Source organism: Nomia melanderi, unplaced genomic scaffold, assembly GCF_051020985.1.
Source record: "Nomia melanderi isolate GNS246 unplaced genomic scaffold, iyNomMela1 scaffold0607, whole genome shotgun sequence".
In the NCBI taxonomy this organism is placed as follows: Eukaryota; Metazoa; Arthropoda; class Insecta; order Hymenoptera; family Halictidae; genus Nomia; species Nomia melanderi.
In genome coordinates this window covers 1-5,000 of record NW_027475721.1, presented here as the reverse complement: position 1 = coordinate 5,000, position 5,000 = coordinate 1, and positions in this window count along the sequence as shown.

Sequence of the window (5,000 nt, the reverse complement as noted above, 5' to 3'; positions counted from 1 at the left end):
TGTACGGGGAGAAATAGAACGATGAGTTGACTTATCGGGTCTTCGTTGGAATTACCGTCGCTGGCATTGTAAACTCCAGATGACCTTGTGATTCCTTCGTCGGGCACTGGTAAAGGGTGGCGATGATTCGTTCTATAATAGAAATACCCGTCGTAGCGATTCGGCCGAGACACCCGCCACGAAACACTCTCTCGTCGTGGAATCCCCGCGTCGGAGAGTAAAACGCGCGAAGGCTTACTATGAGAGAAGAAATAGTATATGCCGGTGGTTCGCGTGTGTAGGCTCTATACGAAATTGCGATTCAAGAGAGTAGGAAAAGACGCGATGAACCACGATTTCCGTGCGTCTTACGTCTCTCGACGATGGGACGATCCACGCGAAGAGTTGTTACGTGCTCGCGCGAGGTGCGATAGCGTCGATTCGCTTTTCTGTACGGGGAGAAATAGAACGATGAGCTGACTTATCGGGTCTTCGTTGGAATTACCGTCGCTGGCATTGTAAACTCCAGATGACCTTGTGATTCCTTCGTCGGGCACTGGTAAAGGGTGGCGATGATTCGTTCTATAATAGAAATACCCGTCGTAGCGTTTCGGCCTAGTCACCCGCCACGAAACACTCTCTCGTCGTGGAATCCCCGCGTCGGAGAGTAAAACGCCGAAGGCTTACTTATGAAACTTACGTCTCTCGACGATGGGACGATCCACGCGAAGAGTTGTTACGTGCACGCGTATGGTGCGATTGCGTCGATTCGCTTTTCTGTACGGGGAGCAATAGAACGTTGAGTTGACTTATCGGGTCTTCGTTGGAATTACCGTCGCTGGCATTGTAAACTCCAGATGACCTTGTGATTCCTTCGTCGGGCACTGGTAAAGGGTGGCGATGATGCGTTCTATAATAGAAATACCCGTCGTAGCGTTTCTTCCGAGTCAACCCGCTCACGAAACACTCTCTCGTCGTGGAATCCCCGCGTCGGAGAGTAAAACGCGAATTCATAGTATGGAAACTTACGTCTCTCGACGATGGGACGATCCACGCGAAGAGTTGTTACGTGCACGCGTATGGTGCGATTGCGTCGATTCGCTTTTCTGTACGGGGAGTAATAGAACGTTGAGTTGACTTATCGGGTCTTCGTTGGAATTACCGTCGCTGGCATTGTAAACTCCAGATGACCTTGTGATTCCTTCGTCGGGCACTGGTAAAGGGTGGCGATGATGCGTTCTATAATAGAAATACCCGTCGTAGCGTTTCTTCCGAGTCAACCCGCTCACGAAACTCTCTCTCGTCGTGGAATCCCCGCGTCGGAGAGTAAAACGCGAATTCATACTATGAAAACTTACGTCTCTCGACGATGGGACGATCCACGCGAAGAGTTGTTTACGTGCACGCGTATGGTGCGATTGCGTCGATTCGCTTTTCTGTACGGGGAGAAATAGAACGTTGAGTTGACTTATCGGGTCTTCGTTGGAATTACCGTCGCTGGCATTGTAAACTCCAGATGACCTTGTGATTCCTTCGTCGGGCACTGGTAAAGGGTGGCGATGATGCGTTCTATAATAGAAATACCCGTCGTAGCGTTTCTTCGGAGTCAACCCGCTCACGAAACTCTCTCTCGTCGTGGAATCCCCGCGTCGGAGAGTAAAACGCGAATTCATACTATGAAAACTTACGTCTCTCGACGATGGGACGATCCACGCGAAGAGTTGTTTACGTGTACGCGTATGGTGCGATTGCGTCGATTCGCTTTTCTGTACGGGGAGAAATAGAACGTTGAGTTGACTTATCGGGTCTTCGTTGGAATTACCGTCGCTGGCATTGTAAACTCCAGATGACCTTGTGATTCCTTCGTCGGGCACTGGTAAAGGGTGGCGATGATGCGTTCTATAATAGAAATACCCGTCGTAGCGTTTCTTCCGAGTCAACCCGCTCACGAAACTCTCTCTCTCGTCGTGGAATCCCCGCGTCGGAGAGTAAAACGCCGAAGGCTTACTATGAAACTTACGTCTCTCGACGATGGGACGATCCACGCGAAGAGTTGTTACGTGCACGCGTATGGTGCGATTGCGTCGATTCGCTTTTCTGTACGGGGAGTAATAGAACGTTGAGTTGACTTATCGGGTCTTCGTTGGAATTACCGTCGCTGGCATTGTAAACTCCAGATGACCTTGTGATTCCTTCGTCGGGCACTGGTAAAGGGTGGCGATGATGCGTTCTATAATAGAAATACCCGTCGTAGCGTTTCTTCCGAGTCAACCCGCTCACGAAACTCTCTCTCGTCGTGGAATCCCCGCGTCGGAGAGTAAAACGCGAATTCATACTATGAAAACTTACGTCTCTCGACGATGGGACGATCCACGCGAAGAGTTGTTTACGTGCACGCGTATGGTGCGATTGCGTCGATTCGCTTTTCTGTACGGGGAGAAATAGAACGTTGAGTTGACTTATCGGGTCTTCGTTGGAATTACCGTCGCTGGCATTGTAAACTCCAGATGACCTTGTGATTCCTTCGTCGGGCACTGGTAAAGGGTGGCGATGATGCGTTCTATAATAGAAATACCCGTCGTAGCGTTTCTTCCGAGTCAACCCGCTCACGAAACTCTCTCTCGTCGTGGAATCCCCGCGTCGGAGAGTAAAACGCGAATTCATACTATGAAAACTTACGTCTCTCGACGATGGGACGATCCACGCGAAGAGTTGTTTACGTGCACGCGTATGGTGCGATTGCGTCGATTCGCTTTTCTGTACGGGGAGAAATAGAACGTTGAGTTGACTTATCGGGTCTTCGTTGGAATTACCGTCGCTGGCATTGTAAACTCCAGATGACCTTGTGATTCCTTCGTCGGGCACTGGTAAAGGGTGGCGATGATGCGTTCTATAATAGAAATACCCGTCGTAGCGTTTCTTCCGAGTCAACCCGCTCACGAAACTCTCTCTCGTCGTGGAATCCCCGCGTCGGAGGGTAAAACGCGATATATAATAGTATATGCCAGTGGTTCGCGCGCGTCGTCTCTGAGATACGCGGTCGACAGAGTTCCGAAAACACGTGATGTGCCACGATTTCCGTGCGTCTTACATCTTTCGACGATGGGACGATCCACGCGAAGAGAACGTTCGTGCTTGCGTGAGGTGCAACAGCGTCGATTCGCTTTTCTGTACGGGGAGAAATAGAACGTTGAGTTGACTTATCGGGTCTTCGTTGGAATTACCGTCGCTGGCATTGTAAACTCCAGATGACCTTGTGATTCCTTCGTCGGGCACTGGTAAAGGGTGGCGATGATTCGTTCTATAATAGTAATACCCGTCGTAGCGTTTCGACCGATGTCACCCGCCACGAATGTCTCTCTCGACGTGGAAACCCCGCGCCGAAGAGTAAACGCGAAGGCTTACCATACGAAAGAAAACGGTATTATACGCCTGTGGTATGTGCGTCTCGGCTCTGTGATACGCGATCGGCAGAGTTACAAAAAAACGTTGATGGGCCACGATTTCCGTGCGTCTTACATCTTTCGACGATGGGACGATCCACGCGAAGAGTAGTTACGTGCTCGCGCGAGGTGCGATAGCGTCGATTCGCTTTTCTGTACGGGGAGAAATAGAACGATGAGTTGACTTATCGGGTCTTCGTTGGAATTACCGTCGCTGGCATTGTAAACTCCAGATGACCTTGTGATTCCTTCGTCGGGCACTGGTAAAGGGTGGCGATGATTCGTTCTATAATAGAAATACCCGTCGTAGCGATTCGGCCGAGACACCCGCCACGAAACTCTCTCTCGTCGTGGAATCCCCATGTCGGAGAGTAAAACGCGAAGGCTAACTATATAAGAAACATATAGTATTATTTATGCCTGTGGTTCTCCGTTTGTCCTACTCTCAGATACGCGACTCGGAGAGTTACGAATAATCGTGATGGACCACGATTTCTGTACGTCTTACATCTTTCGACGATGGGACGATCCACGCGAAGAGATCATTCCTGCTTGCGTGAGGTGCGATAGCGCCGATTCGCTTTTCTGTACGGGGAGAAATAGAACGATGAGTTGACTTATCGGGTCTTCGTTGGAATTACCGTCGCTGGCATTGTAAACTCCAGATGACCTTGTGATTCCTTCGTCGGGCACTGGTAAAGGGTGGCGATGATTCGTTCTATAATAGAAATACCCGTCGTAGCGATTCGGCCGTGTCACCCGCCACGAAAATCTCTCTCGTCGTGGAATCCCCGCGTCGTAGAGTAAACGCGAAGGCTTGCTATAGAAGACTATAGTTTATACGCCTGTGGTTCACCGGTTGCCTGCTCTCCGGGGTACGCGATCGCGCAGGAGTTACGGAAGAACTTGATGGGCCACGATCTCCAAGCGGCTATATCTTTCGACGATGGGACGATTCACGCGAAGAGAACGTTCGTGCATGCGTGAGGTGCGATAGCGTTGATTCGCTTGTCTGTACGGGGAGAAATAGAACGATGAGTTGACTTATCGGGTCTTCGTTGGAATTACCGTCGCTGGCATTGTAAACTCCAGATGACCTTGTGATTCCTTCGTCGGGCACTGGTAAAGGGTGGCGATGATTCGTTCTATAATAGAAATACCCGTCGTAGCGTTTCGACCGATGTCACCCGCCACGAAATTCTCTCTCGTCGTGGAATCCCCGCGTCGGAGAGTAACCGCCGAAGGCTTGCTATAGAAGACTATAGTTTATACGCCTGTGGTTCACCGGTTGCCGGCTCTCCGGGGCACGCGATCGCGCGAAGGTTACGGAGGGACGTGAAGCGCCCGAGCAATGAAACGTCCGCAGGAGGAAACGAGCAACCGCCGAACATTGTTTCGCGACGTTTCCATAATGTATTGTCGTTTCGCTCGCATCCCGCTTCTTTCCCCTAGTTTCCTCGACGCGTAGTTTCGCAGCCTTAGTGGACGAATCATTCTCGATTCGAGGAAAGATATGCAGTGGGGCGTGCAATGAGCCCGCCAGAGACCACGATCTCCAATGCGTCTTTACATCTTTCG